Here is a 13,743-nt window from a genome sequence, read left to right on the forward strand (position 1 = left end):
GTTTCTTTGGTTCATCAACTGTCATAAATTTGCTCCCTCCCAGCACAAAAGCTTGCTTTGAGGTTCAGAGGTTGAGTTTTATCTGCCCCCGGGGATACAGGGTTGCTCTCCTCTGCATCAGAGGGCTCTGGAGTACTGTTTTTGGCCTCTTTTGAGATGGGCTTGGTTTTCTAATGAATGAGTTGTGAAATGAGTCCCAAGGCTCTCCAAGAGACAGAAGAGGCTGCCTTGTCTTACCAAGGTCGACAGCATCTGTCTATTGCACATCAAAGCAAAACCAGCACCTAAGCAAATCAATCCATCCCTAGAACTTCTGCAAAACATTAACTCCCCAAAGCAAGGGAAAGAACAGGACGGTGGTGTGACTCACACTTTAGGTAAAGAAAAACAGTGCTCAGTTTGCATCCTGCTAAAATTATTTTCAGGTGGTGAATTCTTTCTATTGTTTGTTGTAACCAGATCATTGGCTAAGACCAACTTTTGGTTAAGTTAAGCATTCAACATTTCAAAGGCACTCTCAGAATGGACTATGTTTAGAAAAAAAGAGGTAAATATATGTAGTTTTCTAGGTAGAATTCTGTACCATCAGGTGTCCTATTGCCGGGGGATTTATATACTCTAGTATTTGTTTTTTAATTCAATTGTAACCAGTCTATCAGACTATAGAAATAAGGATGGGGAAAATCATATCGGGAATATAAACAGAAGAAAACCTCTTAAAGTTCAAGTTCACTTTGCAGAGATTTCTGTTATTAAAGGTCATGGAAAATAGGGGCCCTGGCTGGCTCAGTCAGGAGAGCATGCAACTCTTGATCTCGGGGTTATAAGTTTGAACCCCCCGTTGAGGGTAGAGATTACTTAAAAGTCATGGAAAATAGAAAGAAAAACAGGCAAATTATGAAGAAAAAGTAATGGCTACTCACTTGTTATTCCCCGTGGGGACTAGAAGATATTTGAAACTTGCAAAATTGGGATGCTTTAACTTGGGTTGCAATTTCCTATTGCAAGCTGTCATTAACAGACTAGATTCACCGAGCTCAACACTTAACATGTGTTTAATATTTCCCAATCAAATACATTTGGGCTGCAGTCATAGCTGTCAACTATGAAGTAGATTAGATTGCTCTGTTTTGATAGCTGAAATAACAGGAACCAAACAAGAACAATCAATACAGTGATTTTGGTCATTTGATTAACCATGTGACTTCTCGATTGTTCAGCTATTGCCAATTATCCCAGCTGAAAGAAGACTGAAATCCCCAGAGAATGGTTGCTTCCAAACTCTCAGGCAGGGCCAGTTCAATTTTTTTCTGTACCTGCTTCTGTAAACTGTAAGGTATACAGTGCCGTTTGCCATTTCTGGGAGCATATGGAGGACGTCCTTTCATTAAGCTTTCGAACAAATTTTTTCAGAGCTTGCCCAGGGCTTTATCCAGTTTCTTCTTCATTACATAGAAAAATTTCTATGAGTAGGATAAAGATGATTTAAAAATACTTGTGCTTTTCCCTATTTCCCCCTGTTTTTTGAATAATAAGCATCTGCATTATTATTTTTCTGTTTTCTATGTTTCAAGTATCTTGCTTCAAGGCCCCTTTGTAAACTTGGGGTATGGCTAGCTCTTCCGCTAGACTCCTATTGATCATAGAGACACAGCACCTTGAACTCAGAGGGCAGTCCAATTTTTGTTGGATGATTGGATGGATTTTCAACCTGGACTGATTTTCACCAGAGAATTCCAACTAATTTAAAAAGTAAGAATGATGGTGTTTGGCTAATTGAATAACTGTAGGATTATCTGGGATGAATAGCTCTCCCTAAATGAAATGACACCAGAGACCTTTCATTTCCCATCAGAACAGAGAGTAAGACATCAAAGTACTCCAAACCATCATGGCTTATTACATTTTATATGAGAGGATAACTTGGGTACCTTTCCTCAGTGACTGGGTCCATAAACTAGTCTCTACTTCGGGACACCTTTAATCAGGGAAAAGAATTATTCTTAGAAGACTGACTCCGTCTCATTTTAAACAATGTAAAAATATTCAGGTGACTACAGCAGAAACAAACCTCCATGATTATATTATGCACAATCAATTGTATAAACTACTAGGATATCAAAGAAAAGAATACCAAGTAAAGTCCTGTAAATACACAGCTGCTTGTGTTGATTAGGAATTCACCAGCTCCATTTTCTTATAAACTTTTATCTATGATTCTGTCTTGTAGTATCTGCATCTGATACAAATGGTTACAAACATTTTAGAATCTTGACATTATATGTATGACGTTTACCTGTCAAGCTAGAACTTTAGCATATTAAGGACTCTGATAATTCCTGCAGTTAAAAAGAACTGTTTTTCTTGGTAAGAGTCCCCCAGTATATTCAATCTACAAACTTTTTGTTTATGTTATTGCATTAAAAAAAAAAAACAGCAGTTATGACGTATCAGTCTATAGACATTTTGTGTAATGCCTACTCTCTACCTAGCCCTGTACTTTGTGCTGGTGATGTGGGATTGCATAAAACTGGCAAGGTTCCTATACTCATGGGTCTTATACTCCAGCAAGGAGAGATGGGCAATAAAAACACAAGCAGTCATTTCAAGGAGGTGTTCGGTGGTACATAGTGAAATGAAGAGTGAAGGGAAATTGGGGCAGTGAGAACAACATCCACCTTAGAAATGGCTTCTTTTGGGACACCTGGGTGGCTCAGTCAGTTAATCCAATTCTTTATTTCGGCGCAGGTCATGATCTCCGGGTCGTGAGATTCATCCCCTTGTTGTGCTCCACGCTCAGCGTGACGACTGCTTGAGATTCTCTCTCCCCCTTGCCTCTGCCCCTCCCCCTCCTTGCTCTCTGTCTCTCTCTTGAAATAAATACATAAAATCTTAAAAAAAAAAAAAAAAGGAAAGAAAGAAATGGCCTCTCTTAAGAAGCCATCGGTCATGAATGGAACAGACTTTGGGCTGGGATAGGCTGCCCTACAATGTAACTTCAACAAAAAAGTGCATCCATATCCTGAAATAAAAAGAAATGAGCTATCATGGCCCTACAGGATATGTAGGAAACTTTAAAACATATTGCTTAGGGGCAGCTGGGTGGCTCAGTCAGTTAAGCATCAGCCTTCGGCTCAGGTCATGATCTCAGGGTCCTGGAATTGAGCCCCACATTGGGCTCCCTGCTCAGTGGGGAGCCTGCTTCTCCCTCTGCCTCTGCCCCTCTCCCTGTGCTCTCTCTCAAATAAATAAAATCTTAAAAAAAAAACCCAAAAAACCATATTGCTTAGTGAAAGAAGCCAGTCTGTAAAGGCAATGTACTGTATAATTCCAGCTAAATTACATTCTGGAAAAGGTAAAAATTGATCAGTCATTACCAGAAGTTTGGGGGAGGGACAGAAGGATGAAGAGGTGGAGCACAGGTGATGGTTAGGGTAACGAACTATTCTGTATGATACTATAATGGTGGATACATGCACACCATTGTACATTGGTCAAAACCACAGAACTTTGTGAACAATAAGAAGAGTCAACCCTAATGTAAATTATGGAGTCTACTTAATAACGATGTATTGATATTGATTCGCTGATGCTAACAGATGTACCACAGTAATGCAGGATGTTAACAACAGCAGAAATTGTGAACAGGAGAGAAAGGAGATCCACGGGAACTCTCTGTACTGTTGCCTCAGTTTCCTATAAATTTCAAAGTTCTCTTTAAAAAATATTCCTTGGCACCTGGCTGGCTCAGTCAGTAAAGCATGCAATTCCCGATCTCAGGGTAGTGAGTTCAAGCCCCGTGTTGGGCATAGAGCTTACTTTGAGTAACTAATTAATTAATTAAAAAATAAAAAATAGAGGGGCCTGACTGGCTCAGTAGGAAGGGCATATGACTCGATCTCAGGGTCATGAGTTCGAGCCCCACACTGGGTGTAGAGATTACTTAAATATTTTTGAAAATTAAAAAATTAATTAAAAAATTAAACAATTAAAAAGTCCTCCCGATATATCTTTTAAAATAAAGTATAACTGTGGCTGCAAATCCCTGTGGTTCAATGGAGGATAGAGTGTATTCTGTATGAAGGAGCCCAACAATGTCATGAACCCCGTGTTCTAAGTTTGAGAGGAGTGCTCTAAGTTGAGTTTCCGGAAGTCTGACTGCCCTCTTCCCAAAAGCTTTAGGTAAAATGGCTGTCCTCTTCCTTCTACCCCTCCAAATGCTTTAAGTTTTAGCTGAGTTCCCTCATGTGTTACATCATTTAAGACTCACACAGGCTTACCAGGTAGCTGTTCTGTGTACTACCCTGATATTTAAGGCCAGGTTACAAACTCTTTTATAGACGTCCCTGATGCATCTCCTGGCACGGTCAACAAGATACTCTGTAAAGGACCAAATGCTACATGTTTAGGGTTAGAGAGCCACATATGGTCTCTGCCACATGACTATTCTTTAGCAACCCTTTAAAGATGTTTTAAAAAAAAAATCATTCTTAGCCCAAAGATAGCATCTGGACTAGATGTGGCCCATGGGCACAGTTTGATAACCACCATCTCGATTATTCTAGAACAATCTCCGTGACAGGCAGTTTTCTAAGAATGAGGCTTAATTAGACAAAGATTCAGAGCTCATACACAGTCACACCAGGTTACTGACACGCACACACACAGACACACACATTTACACACTCACACACCTGCCATCAAATAATTTAATGTGAAGAAACAGATGGCACAGCGGTTCTCAACCCTGCCTGTACATTAGAATCATCTGAGAAGCTCTTTAAAAATATCCATGCTCAGGCCCCAGTATAAACTAATTGAATCAGAATGTCTGGATGAGAGCCCGGGCATCTGTGTTTGTTAAAGCTCTCCAGGTGATTCTATTTTGCAGCTTAGTTAAGAACGAATGTTTTAGGGCTGTGGTTGTCAAATAAGACCTTGCATAAGAATCACCTGGGGCTTGTTAAAACTCAGATTGATGCCCCACCCCCACAGTTTCAGATTCAGTAAGTCTGAGGCGGGTCCTAGAGTTTGTGTTTTTTAACAAGTTTCCAAGTGATGCTGATGTTGCTGGTCTGGGGACCACACTTTGAGAACCACTATCATGGAGAATGGCAAAGGGATCCAGGTGAGAGATTTCCTCTTTTCTCCAGGTGGAATTTTTTGGTTAGTTCTTTTGGCTGGTAAGTTAGTTGGTATTTTGTTTTGTTTTGTTTCTGGGACTTTAGATGTTTCTGGGACTCGAGTAAAAGGAAGTTAAGAGAGCAACCCGAAGGCAGGGACAATATGAAGGCATAGAATAAATTCTTAACAAATATTTGTTTAATTTAGGAAAAGGCAAGGGCTGACAGGAACAGGGGAGGTAAATGGCTTTGTTCTCTCAGTGGAGAAAGAAGAAATCCTGAGTAAATAGCAAAGACATTTCAGAGACTGCCTTGAACACATTTCCCAATCACACAGAGAATGCCTATGAAGGAAACCTACCAAAGCCAACAATAGCAGTTGAAAGATTTAATTGATTGTATACTGTGGGCCCAGTATTCTGGGGAGTCCATTCAAAAGAGAAAATACACCAATAGTCAAGAAAGTCATTGCCATGAAAACTGGGAAAAGTGCATTCTCTGTTAAAGTATTCAGGTATGAATCAGAGAGGAAGACAAACCATAAGAGACTCTTAATCATAGAAAACAAACTGAGGGTTGCTGGAGGGGATAGGGTCACTGGATGATGGACAGTAAGGAGAGCACATGATGTAATGAGCACTGGGTGTTATAGAAGACTGATGAATCACTGACCTCTACCTCTGAAACTAATAATACATTATATGTTAATTAAATAAATTTAAATAAAAATAAATAAAATAGTCAGGTATGAGAGTCTGACCTGCACATGTAGACTTTATTTAATAAGGAGAGAATCTCAGAAATGCTACATGGGTTCAAATATTCCTTTTATCATCCACCCATAAGAGAATCTGATAAAAGCTTTTACCCCAAATGCGGTCCCTGGGCCAGCTGCATTGCTACCAGGGTTAGAAACAGGGCCTCATTATGACTTCAGTGGACCATAGGTGCTTTTGTCTTCACGGTCCCTCTCAATAAAGAAAAGTGAAAAGTGTATTTTTATGATTATGCCAATATAAATTCAGATATATATTAATATTATACTTAAAATCTTTTTCTTCAACCTAAACGTTCAATTTTTTTCTTTCAGATTTTAAAAGAAATGAAGCCTTGGGCCCCAAAGAGAGTATCTAATGGCCAAGTTGGCCCTAGTGAGAAACACAGAATCTTAAGCTCCACCCTAGAGTTACCAAATCAGAATCCACATTTTAACAAGATCTCCAAGTGACTTAAATGCACAGTGGGGGCGCCTGGGTGGCTCAGTTGGTTAAGCGACTGCCTTTGGCTCAGGTCATGATCCTGGAGTCCCAGGATCGAGTCCCGCATCGGGCTCCCTGCTCAGCAGGGAGTCTGCTTCTCCCTCTGGCCCTCCCCCCTCTCATGTGCTCTCTGTCTCATTCTCTCTCTCAAATAAATAAATAAAATCTTAAAAAAAAAAAAAAAATGCACAATGGAGTTTGAGAAGCCCTGTATACAAAGTTCTGACTTTTTCATACTTTCTGAATCCTGAAACTAAGCTACCATATTCTCTGTGCTACATATCAGCTGTGTGCTTCCAGAATCCCCACTGGCCTTGGGGCTGTGCTGTCTAAAATTACACAGAGCTCTCCATCCAGGTGGACACAGAGGATGTAAGGGGGCTTATATAAGGGTTCATCCTTTAAAATCACTGAGCAGCTGCAGAGGTATGGGATTCTAGAAGACACTCAGTATTCTAATTGTCTAGAATATTTTACAGAAACTAAGTGGAATCCTGATAATCATTTTCTGATAGTACTGGTGATTAGGGACATCACTGCATGTAATGCTGGTAATTACAGAGGAGAATGAGTTGAGGTGCCCATTCCTCCCTGACCATAGAATGAACTGGAGTTACATAACAGATCTCAACATTTGCACTCTATTTTTCCAGTAACATTTATGAACACAAGGGAAAAACGGTATTTTGTGTTGAAATAGAGCTTCACATCTAAAAGAACAAAATAGCAACTCCAAGTATGGAATTTGTTACCAGTGTCTGAGACCTCTATCCTCAAGTTCCTCTATCTCAGTGATTCTCAAACCCTATCAGTAGTAAAAATTAATTTAAAATTTTAAATATTGGGGCGCCTGGGTGGCTCAGTCGTTAAGTGTCTGCCTTCGGCTCAGGTCATGATCTCAGGGTCCTGTGATCGAGCCCCGCATCGGGCTTCCTGCTCGGCGGGAAGCCTGCTTCTCCCTCTCCTACTCCCTCTGCTTGTGTTCCCTCTCTCGCTGTGTTTCTCTCTGTCAAATAAATAAATAAAATCTTTAAAAAAAAAATTTTAAATATTAAAAAATAAACAGAAATTGACTCAAAATGGGTCATAGACCTAAATGTAAAACACAAAACTATAAAACTTGTAGAAAATAGAATTGAGGTGACTCTAGGTGACTTTGGATATGATGGTGATTCTTTAGATATAACACCAAAAACATGTGCTATGAAAGAGAAAATTGAGAAATTGGACTTCATTAAAATTTACAACTTCCACTCTGCAAGGGACACTTGAAAGAATGAAAAGACAAGTCACAGATTGAGAGGAAACATTTGAAAAGTATTTACCTGTTCAAGGACTACTGTCTACAATACAAAAAGAAGTCTTAAAACTCAACAACAAACAGAAAATAAGCAACCTAATTTAAAAATGAACAAAAGATCTGAACAGACAGCTAACTGAAGAAGATATACAAGGGTGCCTGGTGGCTCAGTTGGTTGAGCATCTGAGTCTTGGTTTTGGCTCAGGTCATGATCTCATGGGTCATGAGAACGAGTCCTGCCTGGGGCTGCATACTCAGTGGAGAGTCTGCTTGAAGAATCTCTCCCTCTGCCTCTCCCCCCTGGGACTCTCTCTCTCTCAAATAAATAAATAGATCTTTAAAAAGAAGAAGATATACAGATAGTAAATAAGCAGATGAAAAGATGTTCAACATGTTGTGTCACTAAGAAATTGCAAATTAGAACAAGATACTACTACATAGTTATTAGAATGACAGATCCAAAACATTGGCAACATCACATACTGACTAGGGGTGGAGCAAGGGAAACTGTCAGCCATTCGTGATGGAAATGCAAAATGGCATATCCACTTTGGAAGATAGTTTGGTGGTCTCTTACAAAGCTAAACAGTCTTACCATTCAAGCCACTAATAGCACCCCTGGGTGTTTATTCCAGTGAGTTGAAAACTTACGTCCACACAAAAACTTGCACATGATTGTTCATAGCTGTTTTACTCATAATTGCCAAAAGTTAGAAGCAATCAAGATGTCCCCCAGTAGGTACATGGATAAACTATAGTATGTCTGTAAAATGCAACATTATTCAACACTAGAAAGAAATGAGCTACCAAGCCACACAAAGACATGGAGGAATCTTCAATGCATATTACTAAGTGAGTTAAGCCAATCTGAAAAGACCACATACTATATGATTTCAACTATATGACATTCCAGAAAAGGCAAAACTACGGAGACAGTTAAAAGATCAGTGGATACCAAGGGTTTAAAGGGAGGATGGGAAGGTTGAATAGGTGGAAAACAGGGAATTTTTAGAGCAGTTAAACCATTCCCTACGATACTGTAGTGGTGGATGCATTTGCATCCACCATAACAACTGACCTTATTCATTTGTCAAAATCCTTAGAACTATACAACACAATGAGAGAACCCTAACGTAAACTACAGACTTTCATTAATAACAATGTATTGGTATCAGTTCATCAGCTGTGACAAATATACCACACTAAGGCTAATAATAGGAGACAATGTTAACAAAAGGGGATGTTAATAACAGGGGAAACTGTGCAGGAGGAGGGAGATATGGGAACTCTGTACTTTCTGCTCGATTTTCTATAAACCTGAAACAGCTCGAAAAAATCAAGTTTACTCATTAAAAAAATAAAACAGCCTTGCTCTACATGACAACAGAAGCCTCGGAAACTTTCCCCACTAATTCCTTCCAGAAGCTATTACTCCATATAGGCTGCTGAACTCATCAAACTTTTTATAGCAAAACAAAGTGAAAATGACCTTAACTGAGTCCCAGAGTTCATTCTTGACAGTCGCTGGACCTGACCCACATACACAGCTATTGTGCGAGAAAACCTGCATGAATGCAGCAAGAAATCATAGCCACTACATACAAGGAAATAGATCAACTATTTGGTGTTATTTCATTTGATCTTCACAATAATCTGTGACATGGATTATAATATAATCCTCTTACAGAAAATTTAAAAAAGAAAAAAAAACAAAAAAACCCAGAGAGAGAATGTGATTTCCTCAAAGTTACAAAGCAAATTTTTGAAAGAGTCAAGTTTCAAACTGACCTACTGTGTATCTATACTTGTGCTTTTCCTCTTATGCAAACCTTTTTCCTCAGTTCCGTGTGAATTCCCTTTAGTTCTAACCCCGGGGATTTTTGTGCATGTTATTTCACATTGACACAATCTACTGAAAACATTCTTCCAGCAAAATATTAATGTGTCTCCTCCAAAAATGTGTTTGTTTGTTTGTCTGGGGTTTTTTTTTTTTTTGGTTTGTTTTTGTTTTTATTTTACTTTAAGCTTTTATTTCCTCTAAAAATTAATATTCTCATCTTAACTGGCCTGTGTGTTGGTCATACATTTGAATGCCAATTTGGCAACTTTCAAACATGCCCCTGCTCCAACCAAACAGAACCCGTATCTTGTTACTTTAGGGCCTGGGCAGCAACAGGCCACAGCTATCACGAGAGAAAGGTATTGTCAGGTTAAAACAAGTCAAAGTTCTCTGTTGGAGGTCCAAAACAGTAGCATACTTTCAAGGAAAGAGGGGAATAAAGGAAGCAGTAATATCTAGGAGATAAGCAAAAAAATTAGGAATCAAGAGATCCACCTGTAGCATGAGATGAACAATGCAGGAATAAATAGAAATCCTGTTAGATAAAGCCAGAATTCAAACCAGCCAGGAGATAAACTGAGCTGGTGGGAGCTACCAAGCTATGCTTCCTCATCTCTGGAGCTTTTATACGCTGCCTGGGAAGAGCCAACTTACAGACTGAAATATATGAGACTCACGTGACTGGAATGAACACATGGAGAGGAAATGAGTTCCTATGATATTCTTTTCTTTTCCTAATAAGAAGAGCAATGACATGTCTAAGATGTCACTATATGCTAAGCACTGTGCTAGAGTATAGTACATCTCATCCAGTGGTCAGAGAAACCAAATGAAAACAACAGCATTATCTCCACTTTATAGATGAAAAAAGCGTCATCTCCAAAAGCTTGAACAGCTTCCTAAGAGTATGAGCGAAGATTCAGAGGCAAATCCTTTTCATTCTGAAATCAGTCATCTCAGCCACTGTAACATGCTGGCTTGCTACTAATATTAGGTGGTGATAAGCTACTACTATCGTATAGGTTTTAAAGATATGTTTCGGAGCGCCTGGGTGGCTCAGTTGGTTAAGCATCTGCCTTCGGCTCAGGTCATGATCCCAGGGTCCTGGGATCGAGCCCCGCATCGGGCTCCCTGCTCGGCGGGAAGCCTGCTTCTCCCTCTCCCATATCTCCTGCTTGTGTTCCCTCTCTCACTGTGTCTCTCTCTGTCAAATAAATAAATAAAATCTTTAAAAAAAAAGAGAGAGATATGTTTCATTCATTCCAACCGTGTTAATAGCCACAGTTGCAATGGGACAGGCCTTTTGGGGGATGAAGCTTTAAGCCTGTAGAAAGCATTGCAGAATCGCAACCGAGCTAGTCAAGCCTAATATCATGCAACAGAGACCCCGTTTGGGCTGCCAGCCACTCTGGCAGCACCAGGAACCTCATCTTGTTCCCTTTTTGTGCCTTCAGCACAGGTACTTTGGCCAGACCTCAAGTGTTTAACAGATGTTTGGAAAAGGGGTGATAAAGGTATACCATTTGCATTATAGTTAAAAGAGTGAACTCAAGGTCCAACATACTTGCATTCAAATCCTAGCCCTCCTACCACTTTTCAGTGCATGACCTTGGTCAAGTTACACAATCTCAGAGAGTCTTAAATTCCTTGTACGTAACATGGGCCATCATAATACCTACCTCATACTATCCAAATTATTAAAATGAGATTAGATATTTAAGGCATTAAACACAGTGCCTGCTAACAGAAAGTAATGAATAGTAACTCCTCCTGCATCTTTTCTATATAACCTGTTGTTTGAAAGATTTAAAAAAAAAAAAACACACAAAGAAACAAGCAAACATTCCCATTAAATAGAGATCACAGTAGTTTTAACATTAAAACATATACTCCTATAGTTGATATTAACGTTTCGTACTTAAGGTATTAACTTTGGAATATAGTAGATGATTTTCTCAATGAATGCTAAATTATTTACATAGCAAAGTAATCTTCTTTGCAAATTCGAATCCCTGTCTCACAAATCTGTTATCTGTTCATCCTTTGAATCATCAGCCCTCAGTTCTTCAGCTTGTGGCGTTTTAGAAAAGTCACAACAAAACAGAGCTCTGATTCGTCGGTTTCACTTCACAGCTAGGAGGGTGCCCAGATAGAATCTATTAAGCCAGCAGGGCACCCATTAATGTTCCAGTGGCAGTAATTAATTCCGGATGGAAAAATAACTAGAAATATTTCCCCAAAACTGAACCAGATGTTTTGGCAACTGGATGAAGGCACCAACCTGAAAAACGGCACATGCCATGGACAAAGGCTCTTCAGAAGCGGACCTGGTGTGAGCCGGAGGCTGCTCACGATCTCAGCCAGCCGACAGCAGTAAATAACAGCAAAGAGTCTCCCTCCTGTGTAACTGCAGTCCCTCCCAGCATACAAAGAAAGGATTGGAAGAACCGACCACTTATTAAAAGCTCCTCTAATAACGAAGCCAAACGACTAACACGTTTGTATTTCCACGTGTGAGACACCATCAGTTCACAGTGGGCAACTTAGTCATGCCTCATAGATCATCTTCCTAGGGAGCTTACACAGGATACGAGTTGCTCATTAATAAGCAGTCAAGATATTAATTATCACCATATTTATTTAGTGGTCAGTTAATGAATTAAGACTTAAAATGCATTTCCACGGCTGGCCAAAGGTGACCTGGGGGACCCCTGAATAACCAGCATCCTTTTATTTTTTTTTTTAATTTTTATCTTTTAGGTTGTTGCTTTCCACCGCCATACTCCCCTCCCCCAGCTTGCTTCTCCTAAGATATCCACTGTGGCCTATTTCCCCACATAGCACATCATTTCAATATTTTGACAGAATGTTTTCCAGGATGGCAGAGCTCACTCTAGTCATGGCATATGTATCTACCATGAAGCTGTCATGATATCCTGTCATGAAGTGAGATGAGAAAAATTATTGGATCCATGGAGACTCAATAATGGCGGTGCTGGTTTCCATCAGCAGGGACAGCAGAGGAGGGTGAGAGCAGCCCTGAATCAGCTGGACTTGACTTCAGGGCAGCGTGCTTGAACGTCAGCAAAGCAGGAAGAAGCCGCTCTCCAGCCACAGGGTCCACACAGGATTGGGGAGTATAGCAGAATGACACCCACTACCGCTTCCTTAGGCTGGTGAGTTTCATTCTGTCAAGTCAGTTGCTACCCTGGTACCTATCTTATTAGTGTTAATTTATCTCCAGTGCTAAGAAGGTTAACGACACTGTTATTTTCTCTGCTACTGAATTTTACAGCATGTCTGTAGGATAATATTCCAAGTAACCTCATCAGAGGAAGGAATCACAGAGAGGACCTACCTGCACAATAAAGAAACTTTAAAAATAATGTGTCCTTCCAAGAGAGGAAATAAAGCAATATAATGTTAATTGTAGAGACTATGGAGGGAAACATTTTTCATCCATCAAAAGAGACAGCATAATGGTTGCACATTCCTTAAAAAACAGTAACATTCAAAATCCTATATAAGGAACTGAAGCTATGTTTTCAGGCAGCTCCTATCAGTTCAAACTGAAATTCACTAGGGCAAGAGCTACAGACTTTTTCTGATTGGCCCTCCTAAGTCTTCTTGCTTTATTTTCCTGTCAAACACTGCTTCATAGACCTGAGCCTTCCAAGGTGGAGGAGCACAGGCAAGGGACAAATTATCTTAACTCCCTCAGTACCAATAATCATATATTCCAGATCAAAGGATTTCCTCAAGTGGCAATCAGCTAAATGACCCCACCTCCCCTCCACCCACCCCATACCCCTTACCCCCATCTCACGGGTTGTATCACCCCTGGTTGATCTGATAATAGCTAACTTCCTAAAATTCATGTCTGCAGAAGTGTCCCCAGAATTATAAACACAATTTGGAATGCTAATTTAAAATTATCATCTGAAATAACCAGAGAGACAGATTGGGGTGCTCCATGGCTTTGTGATTTGATGATTCTCTTTGAAAACTGTTCTCGATCGCTTCTTGGCCTTTTGGCTAAGATCAAGTGTGAAAACTGTTCTCGAAATTAACTGGGAGACAATCAATCCATTATTTTGTAGACTTTTTTTTTCCTTGTAAAATCCTGACCCCTTAACATTATATTAAATTCCACCACTGACAGAAAAGAAAGAAAAAGGAAGGAAGGAAGGAAGGAAGGAAGGAAGGAAGGAAGGAAGGAAG

At 39.8% G+C, this 13,743-nt stretch overlaps 1 pseudogene; it reads left to right on the forward strand.

Annotated features, from left to right (window-relative positions):
• The first annotated feature begins 13,537 nt into the window (after window positions 1–13,537).
• Window positions 13,538–13,655, forward strand: LOC123324529 (annotated as a pseudogene).
• Window positions 13,656–13,743: the final 88 nt, after the last annotated feature.

The sequence above is a fragment of the Neomonachus schauinslandi genome, chromosome 3, assembly GCF_002201575.2.
Source record: "Neomonachus schauinslandi chromosome 3, ASM220157v2, whole genome shotgun sequence".
Lineage (NCBI taxonomy): Eukaryota > Metazoa > Chordata > Mammalia > Carnivora > Phocidae > Neomonachus > Neomonachus schauinslandi.